The sequence below is a fragment of the Xiphophorus maculatus genome, chromosome 24, assembly GCF_002775205.1.
Source record: "Xiphophorus maculatus strain JP 163 A chromosome 24, X_maculatus-5.0-male, whole genome shotgun sequence".
Taxonomy (NCBI): domain Eukaryota; kingdom Metazoa; phylum Chordata; class Actinopteri; order Cyprinodontiformes; family Poeciliidae; genus Xiphophorus; species Xiphophorus maculatus.
In genome coordinates, this window is record NC_036466.1 from 5,604,269 (window position 1) to 5,618,497 (window position 14,229).

The window sequence follows — 14,229 nt, forward strand, 5'->3', positions numbered from 1 at the left end:
GACATGGTTTGGTTTCCTTTTTTCAATTAAATTTCACCATTAAAAAGCCAAATGGTTTAAACTGAATATTAAATTTTCATGTAGAACCCACAATTTGAACTTTTTTCCTCAACAGAATTTGAGTATCTGATCGTTGAAATGTTTTTTAAAAAAAATAATAGTTCTGCATATAAATGTTCATTCTGCTCTTGATCTCGTTACAAACCATAACTTAAGGCTCACAAACTGTAAAATGACTAGTAAATCTGAATAATGTGTGGTCTCTGACCACACACAAACCAAACATACACTAGTGTTCGCTGCCATTGGGTGGATTTTTCAGCCATGTTTAATCTCCCATAACCTTTTGTTTGTTTTTTTGCATAAAACTGAATATCAAAAGGTTCCACTTCTTCTTTTTATTTTATTTTATTTATTTAAAGGTTCTACTATGACCAGCAAGTGAGATTAATTCAACTTCTACTTTATCTCTCTATCATACCTGTGATTCACAACAGGAGTAAATCTTCAGCTTTGTGGATGTCTGTGCTGAATTATCGGATCTGGGAATCATTAGGAAGGGATTAATTTATGAGTCCTGCTAACTGTGTGCAGCTTCTTGTCTTCTTGACTTGCCAGAACACCTGCTAACAATTTGAACATGCTGCTTTACTTCTTCACACTGGTGCTGGAGAGCCAGGAGGTTGGCGTGTGAGGTCCTCTGTAATCTGTAGCTGTCTCTTCAGAGCAGATTAAGGAACAATAGATTAGCTAAAGCCCTCATACCACTTCAACTTTTATACACAGACTTCCAGCGATATTGGATTTAAAATACAAATGTGTTTTATACTTAAAAAAAAAAAAAAGGAAAATCATGTGGAAAGGAAATGAGAACAGCAAATGGGGAGTTTTAAAGGGTAAAAGTCCATGAGCTCCGTGTCGTGTAAACGTTGCGTGAAGTATTTGTGCTCTCATGTCGCTTTTTCCTTGTGTTCATCGGCTGTTTTTTAGTGTGATGAAAACTAATCTGAGATCAGTTAACTCATCAGTGAGTGCCGGTACGCTCCACCGCTTTCCTGCTCACACAGCTGGCTATTAGAGCCGTATGGCGAGCTGATACATGGCCATTAGAGGTGTGTGTGTGTGAGAGAGAGAGCAAGCTGTGGGACAGGGACGCAGGTGCTCCATGGGCTGATATCACCCAGGATGCCCCAGTTGGGGGGTGTTCAGGTTATATGGGAAAGGAGGCTCTCCGTGGAGCTCGCAGCCACACCTGTGATCCCCTGCTAAAGTGTTCACACACACACTAACACACACACACACACACGCACACACACAGTTTCCTCAGCTCCTGCACTGCAGACGTTAATATACACTCTGATAAACAGGCTAATACTCGCAGTGGCAGCACTTTACACACCATTGAACGCAACACATGGCTCGGAGTGCTCGCGCGTGATGTTTGTGGAGGTTTTCTGAGTTACTCTCGCGTGGACTGAACACAGTGAGCAGGTACGGCAAGTCGAGAGGAAACAGCTCGGCGAGCTGTTGTTTTTCGGCTTTTACTCGAGATTTCTCTGCGACAACTCTTATTAAAAACGTCCACGCGGCTCTGGATGACGCGCCTTTAGGGATTATTCCCACTGGATTGTGGCACATTTGCGACATTTACTGTGATGCACGACCGTAACAGACGTGGTTGCGGCCGCTGAAGCCCAGCAAAGCTCAAGAAACTCCTTGAATAAGACTCGAAACGAAAACAAAGGAAACGTTGCAAAATATGAGACGGAAATGTTATGATGCAGATGCAGTCATTTGTTTTAATGAACTTCATATCAGTGTTGTTTAAAATTGTGCAGAATAAATTCTGTTTAGGGTCCAATAATGACTCAATGACCTAAGTCTCTCGCTGTTGGTTTAGAAAATTATGTAGGTTCTTCAAAATAAAAGCACTTCCCGGATTGAATGTTCTGAAAAACAACCAAGTAGAACAAGTTCAGTTGTTGAATTAGGTTTAAAAACAATGGTTTACCAGACATGTCTGGTGTGTGAATGGTAATGAGTTGTGAAAATCTTTGTGTCGCAGTCCAAAAAGATGCATGTGAGTGTGTGTGCATCTATGTCTGATAAAATCGATGCAGAGGTGCATCGATTTTATCCGATTTTATGGTCGTTCTCTGAACCCTCACCACCCTCCATACTTCTTTCTTAAGTCATGAATTAGCTGATAACCAAAATGTGTTTTGTTCAGTTTTATGAGTCCTGATTAATCCCAGACCCACAGAATGGAAACAAAATCACTTGAGCTTAAAGTTTTCAAATGGCAACACATCTTTCCCTGAGCTAAAGAAATTGATAAACAGCTGAGACAGTGTAGTATTATTATTGTTTGTTTGTTTGTTTGACCTGAAAGGTTTCAGCAGAAAAAGAACAAATTTGGAAAGGGGCAATGACTTTTTCAGGAAATTTTAGAGATGCGTTTGGAGCCAAAGTGAGGATTAACAGCACCGACTTGTTCTCTCTGCCATCGGCCGAACATGGCAACACAAAGCCCTGACAACTTTGACACACACACACACACACACAGATGGTAAAACACACCCAGAAAACAACCGAAGATGAAACGAGTCAGCAAACAACCACATCACATCTCCTTGAAAAACAAACATTTAATTATAGCAGCTATGCCGCATTATTGGCAGAGCGGCGGGTTTTGATGTGCGCCACTAAATAGCGTTACTTTGAGCCAGTAACATTTTTACACCCACAAAAAGACACTCAAAGCAAATCCCTTTAAGGGGAAAATGAAAAAGAAAATTCCAAATTAATACGGCTTTAGCTTCTAACAGTCTGGAATCGGATAATTTAATGTCCCATTTCGAGTAATAAAAGGCTACATTTGTGGAAAGCACAAAAACTTGCCACCAAATGGATTTTATGTCAAATTATGGAGCTAGCTCCTCATTTATGTGCAACAAATGGACTCATTCTTGGTTATGTCTTGGTTTTCTCTGAAACTAATCAACAAGTTTTCATTAAAAAATGATTTTGTTTGCTGCAGCTAAGACAATATTTAACGTGTTAAAGCCACCTAATATTGATTTAAGTTCCCTGAGAAGGTTTCTACTGGATGGTTTGGTGAGGAAATGCATCACCTCATTTATTGACACGCCTGGGGAAAAATGTGAGCATAAAAGGAAAGCACAAAGATGAATAAATCTTTTATAGCTGTTGCTTAATCCTGTGCCTGTAATCTTGACAATGACTTTTAAACAGATCGTTGTGAGGACTTTTTTATTATTATTTTCTCATGGATTTTTTCAATTCGATCAGATGGGACAGAAATAAAAACGAAATAAATAAAAATAACACGACTCAGCCTGTCGTTTCTTTTTGTCGCGCTCCGAAATTTTAAAGGCGCGAGAGAACATGGCGCCCAAGTGAGACGCGCGTGTTTAGGACAATCAGAGCTAATGATACATTTAATGTTAAACAAGGCTGACTGAGAATTTTCCTGTGAAATGCGACTCCGAATTATTTGTGGAAAATTTGCTGATTTTTTTTTTTTTTTTTTGTGCATCGTTTCTGAAATATTTGAAAGCAAATGCACCTTGGTAAGCTGAAATATGTGGACAAAATGCTATTTGAAATACTTTTTGGCTGGTGTGAAAGTCATCATACAGTGTAGTGCCGTATGACAAGGTATGAAAACATTAGATATTTAACGAAAACTGAAGCGTTATCATCGTTCTGTGAAGAGATTTGTGGCTGATTCAGAACAAAGATGGGTTTGTACAGATAAAGGCAAAATGAGGAAGGTTTCTGTTTGACAAATTCATCAGATTAAGAGAGCAGCTGTTAAAATGCCTTTACAAAGCAGCAAACAGTTATTTGAAGCTGCTGGTGCCTCTGGAACCTCAAGGTGGAGGATCCTCCAGAGGCTTGTGGTCCATGAACCTGCTGTTGGGCCCCTAACCAGAGCTCACAAGCAGAAACGGTGGCAGTGGGGCCAGCCGTACATGAAGATTAATTTTTAAACAGACTTGTTCACTGATGACTGCTGTGCAACCCTGGATGGTCCAGATGGACGCAGTAGTGGATTGGTGGTGGATGGCCACCACGTCCCAACACGGCTGTGACATCAGCAAGGAGGTGGTGGAGTCATGCTTTGGGCCGAAATCATGGGGAGAGAATCATTGGTCGAACCCTTCAGAGTCCATGAAGGTGTGAAAATGACCTCAGCAAAGTACATGGACTTTCTGACTGATCACTTTCTTTCATGGTTCAAAAAGAAGAGCCGAACCTTCAGTAGCAAAATCATCTTCCTGCATCACAATGAATGCTGCAAGGAATACCACTGTGTCATTGGCTGCTATGGGCATAAAAGGGGAGAAACTCATGGTGTGGTCACCATCCTCCTCTGACCTCTGACCTCAACCCTATTGAGAACCTTTGGAGTTTCCTCAAGCAGAAGATCTGAGGGTGGGATGCAGTTCATATCAAACCAGCAGCTCTAGGAAGGTTTTCTGACATCCTGCAGAGAAATTCAAGCAGAAACTTTCCACAAACTTACAAGTTCAATGGATGCAAGAATTGTGCTGGTGCATTGACCAGTTAAGAAAATCTGAGAAAATATCACTTACATAATAATTTGGAACACGGTGTATATGCTGTGTTTTTAAAGAGGGCTTTAGTGTTACTTTATTTGGTTAGTTGTTGTTCATAACACCCATGAATACCAGAAGTATGGAGCTAAATTGGGCCCATAAAGTTAGTTCAAAAGTAAAAAAAATAATAATAATAAAAGTGAAACTGAACAAAAAATTTTAACTGAAAAATTATTTGGAAACTAAAAAATAAATTGAAGCTGAAAATAAAAATTTGAAATTGGGAAAAATACAATTTTGAAACTTAAAAAATTGTCAAAACTACTTTTCAGATTCAAGATCATTTTTCTGTTTAATTTTTTTTTTTCCTTTTGAGCAAACATTATGCCCCCAATTTAGCTCCATACAAGGATTCGTTATACAAACAGTTTACACCAACAGGACCGATATTAATTTTAGCACAGTGATTCTGGAAAATCAGTGACTCCCCCTATATTGATTAGATATATTCAAATTAAAGATTTTCAAGATTTTGGAGTTCATTAGCGCTAAGGGTGTTGTAAATTACCTGTCAGTATTAACTCATTTTGTCTAAAGTAGGTTAAAATAAGAAAAGGAAGGGACAAAAGTTTGAAATTACCCCCAAGAGGTCAGGAAAATGTCAAGATTTGAGGTTAAAAAGCTGGAATGAAATAAAATTCCCTATTTTGCTCTACATTGAGGAACAAATGTATGCTCAGTCACAGAAATGCTTTCCATCCTGGAAGGACAGAAAAACAAAATGACATGGTTATGAAGGGCCGGGGGGGTTTCTCATTTTTAAGCTCAGACATCCAAATATATGTCCACAAGCTCTACGAAGTGTCTTTTTTCTTCTTCAGTAACTGTCTCCTTTAAATCTTAAAGGGTGTTGATGGTAATCTTCAGAAGTGGTTCGTCTATTGTGGTTTCTAAGCAGCAAAATTCCCTTTTAACTCCAATACATTCCAAAAAAAAAGTACAGGAAAGGATGAAAAACTGCTTTATACGACTGCTGATTAATACTATTGTCACAATTGGTTGGAAAACAGGAAACGGGTGCAGAAGCAAAATTCTTTGTCATCAGCCAAATATTTATTGCTAAATGAACTTATCTTGAAAGCTGATTATTGTGGAGTTTAAAGGACTTTAGGAGAGACGTTTTTAAGAGCTCTGGAAGACCTATGTCATCAGAGTCAGTCGGTTGAGTTATGAGTAGTCATTATCTTCCCTGCAGTAGAGAAACACTTAACGTAAAATGGCACCTTTTTGCACACAGGGCAAAAAGCTCAGCATCATCTTCCACCTTGATATTTGATCTTTGATATTTGTGGCAAATTGCAAATGGCCAAGTTTACAGACACTCCTAGCTGCCAACTTAGCTGACTTAGAAACCATTGCAGCTGATGACTTGACATGATTTCTCTCAACGCATGAAGTCAAAAAAAAGCTAGTTGTGTTACATGTATTCGTTCAGTTTCACATAAGTTATTGACACTGATTGGACCTCAGCTGATTTTTTCTTTCTTTCTTTTTGTTGTCCTCTAAACAAACTCAGACGGAGTAAGTACTGATGTTGCCTCATTGTAAACCAGTCTAGTCGTCGAAGAACCACAGCTGGGCAAATGGTTGCGGGCTCCCGGCACCAGCTGCGGATTCTTGTACAGAAAGAGCTACCAGGTGTTTGGGATTTCACGCTCCTCCCCTCCTTCTCCTCCTCCGCTGGCTCCCACTGCGGCCTGCTGGACCGTTACTGGGTTGGATTGGCACCGGCTGTTACCCCACAGCGCCACACGGGCCGACAGATTAGCATGCTTTACTGCATGTCTTCCCTCACACCGAACACCACAAGCAGCCGAGAGTGTTTGAAGTTTATTTCGATGCACTTGAGGAGAGTAGCTTCCAGGAAAACTTGTACGTCCGTCCCCCCCCCCCCGTTCTCTCCGTGTGTGTGCTGCTCTTTCTGCTTAAAAGCGGAAAAATGCATCCTTATTTTTTTGTTTGTTTGTTTGTTTCCTCCTCAAGCATCGATTCTGGAAAAGTGAAGAAAATCCAGTCAGGGGAAAATATTAGAACATAGATTTTCCTCAGACAACTTTCGGCTTCTGAATGGTTTCTCTATTTTTGTCTGATTTGATTTTGATAACTTTGCTCCTCTTTTTGGGTTTGCAGATTTTACGCCATGTTTCGTATCCTTGCCTAAAGCCTACAGGTTGCATTATGTTTTTCTGTTTATCACACAGAACTCTGTTTTGCATTACCTGGACTTCCTGCATGTGCAGCATATTAGGGATTGTTTATAAAGTTCTGTTTATTTCCTTCAGCTGCCCGGTTTCCTGCACCTGAACCCGTCCAATATTCTCAAACAAAAACTTAAACTGACCTTTCTTCATGGCAGCAAGAATTTCCTAGATACATGCTGATGTCATTCCCACTTTGTATTGTAATACGATGCACATGAATTGACCAAACTTTTACCTTTTTGGTTAAATGTCTCTCAAGAATGGCCTTTTTTCACACTCTATCTAATTTTTACCCTATTTTTATTTCTTCAAATAATAGATTCCTCCTGGTATTGCATTTAAATGTTTCAGATCATTATACAAACTTTAATGTAACTTGAGTAATATGAACATTTGCGTGCATTTTTGCTTAAAACATGTTTGTTCTTCCTTAAGAAGTTATTCACAGTGGGTAGAGTATCCAGAAACCTTACTCAAGTAGCAGTAGCATAAAGAATGACATGGTAAAGCTACTCGTAGAAGTATAAAAGTAATTTTGTTTTGTTTTTTTCAAAAAGTTACTGAAGTAAATGTAACTTTTCTACCCAACTCTGCCTTTGGATGCCCTAAATGTGCCTCAGCTTAATGTCACAAACTGATGGCTGGATGTTTTCCTTCAGGATTTTCTGCCCAAAGAGCAGAAGTCATGGTCTCATCCTGCAACAGAAGGTTGCCCAGGTCCTAAAGGAGCGAAGAAGCGCAACACCATCACACTACCACCACCGTGTTTGACTGTTTCTGAAGCAGCTTCCTTCAGAAACAGGAGTGGTTTTTGCCGAGGAACTGTCCCATGGAGGAAATCTTTCCTCAGTCTCCTTTTGTTATTGTTGAATCATGATCTGAGGCCAGTGACATCTGCAGAGCTTCACATGTTATTCTGAGTTGTTTTGTGAGTCATGGATGCTCCAGTGGAGTCTTTTTTTTAATAGGCAGGAGGGTTCACAATTGTTTTATGTTTATGCCATTGGAGAGTAATGGCTCTCAATGGGGGGTCCTGAAGTCTTAGAAGTGGATTTCTAGACTGATAGAGGTCAGATGTGTTAATTTGATGCGTTTCTTTTTGAGATTTCTTCGTCTACTTCATGTCGTCAGACAGATTCTGTTGTTAAATCACGGTTGATTCGAGATTATATTTTCACACAGAACCAGATTTGTTTGGATTGGATTTTTTTTTTTTTTTTATAAATGTAAACATCATTCATAAACCGTTTTTTATGTTTCTCTGATTGTTTTCTTTTTTGCCTTAGATTAAAGTCTGACTGATCTTAAATATGTAAATATGCAAAAAGTGAGCTACAAAAAACTCGTTTTAAAAGTTAAAACCTCGCAGAAAGGAGTTTTACGTCTCTGTAAATGAGAGCGAACACAAAGATATACTTAGGAGCATGTTCATAGAAATACACGGATAGTGTTTAGCCCAAGCAGCCTAAACAACTGCTAACAATTACAACCATTAGTGGTTTGGCATTGCCAGCACCCACTCTGCCTGTTTGTAATATGATGGAGCACAAATGTCATAACAGTGGAGTTTTGAGACAAACAAGATGCACTACCGACTGGATGCCCAAAGTCCAGAGGAGAGGAGTATAGGAGGTCTGGAATCAGTCTTTTGGAGAAGGATGAAGTCTTCATTTTCTGCAGGTTAAACAGAAATGGTAATAATGTCTCACTCTGATGCTGTAGACTGAAATAAATCGACTAAATAAAGTAAAACACAGAGTCTCTGCAGGACCAAAAGTAGCACTGAGATTACAACTGTGATTTACATTTAATAATTCATCCATGTTTCTAATAAATAATGGTATGTGTTCTTTTTGCGTATTGGATTTTGTTTGATTGCTCCTTTTCCCTTATTTGCCACTTCATTGAAGTGCAGATCAGCTGCCAGTTTTCATTTTTAACTTTCCCTCAGTCTGCCTGTCTGCCCTTCCCTCGCAGCTGCACCCTGTTGGCAATCAGGGTGCCTGTTAGCGATGTCAGTCAGTTCACCTGTCAGTTTACAGCATCTTGTCGCACCTTAAAAGTTGAAAAACTGCAAAAATATCAGAAGACAAACAAAGATTGGCAAAAAGAAAGCCTCAAACGCAAACAAAGGAACTGCGGAAATACAAAGAATCCAAACTCTCAGTTCACATAAAGCTGAAGCTGCATTATTCGGGTTCAGGAGAACCGACGGTTCGACTCCATCAGGACACAGCAGGAGGGTTTTATTGAGCAGCTTTAACTCAATTAGGAAAAGAGCCTTAACGTGAACAAAACAAGGTTAGTGGGTCCTGATTAGGGGTGTGTGTGGGTGTGTGTCTGTGTGTGTTTTATGGGAATATTTATTTCACACAGTCACCTCACACGGGGTTATGCGTCACCCTTTTGTGTAAACAGGAACCCCCTGTATAAAAAAAACCAAATCGTGCATTACGAAGTAAGTGGATGCTTTAAGGTGGTATCAAGAGAGTCCATCTGACCTGTTTGATAATTAAAACTAAAGTGTAAAATTAATAACAGTGAAAATGCTTCAAAACTCTTCAGATTTTCCCAGGCGTCTTTCACATTCATGTCTGTTTATAACGCTGCTTTCACAATATGCAAACTCTGCTGATTAAACGCCATTTAATGTACGTAAAACGGTTAAATATTTCACCCAAAATGAACCAAATCGTTTATTCAAGCATCCGTATTTGATGTGGATAGCATGGCAATCTAATCGATGGTGGTTATAGTCAGGTCGACAACTCTTTTACATGCAATTTCTGGTCAGATGAACAATTTTTGATGATTGGTTACCCCTTTTTTTAACATCAATTTGAAACATAATTGAAACCTCGAGAAAGAAGACTGTAGTGGCTTATGGGTCTGGAAAAGGGTTTTGAAGAGATTTAAAGTAAATCTTACCGCCCAGCACAGACTGACATGCTCAGTGAAGTCTCTAAAAACCCTAAAATGTCATTGTGGGGCCTATAGTTGGCATTTAACACTCTTGATATCAAAGTCAATCAAAAGCAGGCTGCAAATACAGGTAGTGTGATGAAACTTTTCTCCAAAAGATTAAACATGACAACTAGTCTGCAGATTTGCAAAGAAAACACAGAGAAAGACCAGAATTCTACCACATGGAGACTAAAGCCCAGTTTTCCAATGTTCGTCCCGTGGATTAACATGTGTGAAATCCAAGTTTCTCTCTCTAAAGTTGCCTCTCTTCCTGGTAGGCAGCAGCAGCCTGTCCTACGCTGGGACCGAAGCCTCCTCAACAGACAGCAGCCCTAATTTCATTAATTATAAACCAATATGCTGCTGGCAGTCCCTCTGGAGAAGACTTTACCCAGCACTGGCATCTGTTCAGCTTGAACACAGCGAGGGGCGAAGAGACGGAGGGAGGAGAAAACAAGGACATCTCTGACTCCCACCACAGGTGAAGCACGGTACTGTGCAGGCAAACAGGGGGAAGGGAAGTTAGTGACGATGTAAATCTCTGTAAATACACATTTATTATTTATATTTCCAAGAATCCGTGCTTAATTTTTTGTCTTTTGCCTTTCTCAGCATCTTAAAAATTGTTAAAAATATATATATAAGAAATTATGTCTACTTGTATCTTACATTGGTTTGTATAATGACAAAATGTTTTTCCCCAGAAATGCTGCAAATGAAATAAAAATATTAATGTCTTTTTCCCCCAAGAAATCAGAGCTACAATGTCACTAAATGAACATCATCCAAAGCTAATGCAGTGTAAAGTAAAACTGCTGTGTGAGAAAGGGGGGGGAAATAAAAAAAAAAGTTTAGTCCTTTAGCATTTAAAGCAATTTTAAGTCACATTAAACTAAAATTTGAAATTTTTCAAGTAGACAGCCTTTAAGACAAAAAGAAAGCCAAGCTACAAACCAAAAATAACATATTTTAATGTATACCAAAAACAAGTCCGATCAAAGTCTAAACATGTGTTACTCAAACATGTTTACGCTCTCAGCGTTTATCAATTAAACCCATATATCCACATATATATATATATATATATATATATATATATATATATATATATATATATATATATATATATATATATGCATTGGTAGCGGGAATCAAAATGCTGCTTTCTGTATCACAGAGCAGATTTAATGTGATTTTCAGCTCTAATTAGAGTTAAGTCACTTAGTGTGTCGTAATGATGTTTAGCTCACGGAGCAGTGGTAGCCGTCCATCAGCCAAATGAAATATTAAACTGACCTACCGCTGCAGTGTGTTTGTGCGGGTTTATATTGGGAGATGTGTCGGGGGGATTCTCGTGGAACAATGTGTGTCTGCTGCATTCCTTACAGTAAATACACACAAGCGCGCTAACGCACGCATTCCTGACCTACATTCACCATACACAAAACAACGGGGTGTCAGGAGAGGCAGACCGGCGTGTGCATGGGTGTGTGTGTGTGTGTGTGTGTGTGTGTGTGTGTGCGTGCGTGCGTGTGTGTGTGTGTGTGTGTGTGTGTGTGTGTGTGTGTGTCGGGGTTGAAAATCTGCAGGTGCACTGGGCCGTGAATCTAATGCAAAATTAGTGTTACCTTCCTGCCGAATAATTCATGAGCCCGCATCCAAAAGACTGCGGAATGACTCAACTTGTCATCCCCTCTGTCTTTGTCACACTCCCCGATGAACCATGTTTTATTTAAAACGAAACATGGAGCAGAAGCTGGTAAATAAGCGCAGCTGCAATTGGCAATTGTCTGATTTGATCCTAGATGGATCTTTGTGGGCCAGAGTTTAACACTGAGATAAATAAGCAAACAACAAAAATGAAATACTGGCTTGAGTATTACTTTGCTCATATACAAACTCAAGTTTTTGTCTTTTTACAAGCACAAAAAAAGGATAAAGTCTGCAGTGTTGAGATTGCAATAGACGACAGACAATGCCCTGCAAAAGTATGACTGCAATTTGAAGATATTAAGTGCAAACTTTCTTGTCTATTGGACTGTCAGGGGTTTGAGTCTCAAGACTTGCAGCCTCCGTCAGCTTTTTTTCCAGGATTGTTCTACGTTCAGCTGCAGCCCTCTTCCCCGTCCCTGCTGAGCAAATCACGTCCCCATAGCACCATGCTGCCACCACCAAACCTCTACCGTTAATTCATCTGATGAAGAGGGAACCTTCTTCCATATGTGAGAAATAGCAAAAAGGACATCTTATGGCTCGCTTTGGTCAATGGCTTCTGAGTTGTCCGTAATGTTCTTTCTTTTATGGAGAATCCTTTGCATAATGATCTCCAGAAGGTTCAGAATGGTCTCCAGAACAGAACCATCCTTCGTTATCAAATATAATTTCCTTATATTTTAAGGAATATATCATTTTGAACATAAAACTTTCACTTTCTCATCGCTTCCAGTCCCTTCTACAGTAAATCCCCTATCAACCAGGGTTAGAGAGATTGCAGTTTTGTTTGGGGGTTTTTTCCCCCTAAAACTTAAATTAATATTTTTCTTCCCTAAATCAGAACAAGTTTTACCTCCAATAAAGGCATTAAGAGTAAGAATACAAAACCGTGTCTTTGCTGAGAATTCACCGGCCAGAACTCAGTTGACTATGTTTACTTTATTATAGGTCAGTGTGTGCACACCCACTAACTATAGCCGGGGCCCCGGCATATAAAACCCTAAATAATATGTCTACATTTAGAGAAATCATCGGGTGTTGCTGTGGAATGCAACACCATTGTGGTGAGGCATTTTCACAAAAGAACAAACAACCACTGGAGAAAGCCATAAAAGGGACGTTCTCCTTGTGCTAATGCGATTCAGTGTCAGGAAAACATGTGTATTTAGGGCACTTTATGGACTGATTATAAAGTCTATTATGAATTTTTTTTTTTGCTTTAACACTTGTTTGAGCTTCAAATTGTTCAGAATTTGGTATGCGAGACCTGATATACCTTTATGATTGACAAGGCTCATTGATAAAAGTTGTTGTTGAGACGCACTGATATTTTGGTGTCTTTAAAAAAAATATTGATTGAATCTTAATGTGTTTTTTCATTAACATTTCCTTAATGATGTCATTATGAACCTTTTGCATATTTCAGTGTTGAAATAAGTAAGAATTAAACTTTAGACCCTAAGTAAACTATAATTTACTCCAGCTTATTCAACCTGTGCATAATCTATCTTTACTTGGTGTAACACACCATATACATGAGTTACGGAATTTTAAAAGAAATTACTGAATTTAGGGGTGTGTAAAATTAAAAACACCATTATATTTCCATTTCCTGGCATAAAGAAAAGAAAATATCAAAGTACTTTGGTTTCAGCGGGACAACCACAGAAGAATGCAAATCGATACGATGCACTTTGTCTTCCTCCTTTTGCATAAACACGGTATATCAACATATTTACTAAAAAGAAGGGAAAAAATTGTATTTTTTGCGTATATTTTATCCTTTTGAGTATATTCAAATTTTAAAGACAAATTCCTAGTTTATGACCACGTATCTAGAGGGGGGGGAAAAGCTGATTCTGATACAAAATGTTGATTTTATAATTAGGTTTTGGTTTACAGAGTGGCCATCACTCAGTGCAAGCTAACCTGAACTTTGAGATGTTTGAATTTATGCCTGTTACATCCCACAAGCTTTTCCAAATTTATAGCGAGAAGACAGCTGATCCTTTTTGATGAATTCTTTAAGATAAGACCAAAGAAGCCTTCCAGACGACAGGTGACACGCATTTATGGCTGCTGTGACGTTTATCACTGAAAGTCGAAGCAAACGTGCAGATATAAACCTGCAAAGTGTTACCACGAGATGTGAGTAATTAAACATTAACTCGCCGCTTCCCATTTATTTGTTTCCCCATGAGGACATGTTGGTTCCGAAACACGTAACTTGTGGACCTTGTTTACGTCCGACGCACTAAATTTGACAACAAACTCTGTTGACAGTAAATCCCTCCTTTCCTTTATAGTCTAAACACACAGGCATGCAGAGATGCGCGCGCACAGCGATTGGAGCGCGATAGCACGCGTGCACACTCAAAGCCACATATCTATTGTAACACAAACAAAACGAAACAAACAAAAGAAGAAGAAGAAGACGCACACAGAGCGACGTCGGGGCCTTGCAGCTACCTGAGAGTTGGCTCGAAGGTGAGCCATTTTATTTCCCGCCTACCATGTAAGGCACGCGCCGCGCTCCAAAGCCATTTCAGTCGAGCTCCTTTGTTGAACCATAACATTACTCGCCACCGGCCCCCTGCACCTCCTCCAGCAAACCCACTGCCGTTTGGAATAACAGATGAATAAATGGATGAGGGGGAAAAAAACAGTAGACTGAAACCACAGTGGAACTCAGCAATGGTCAGCCA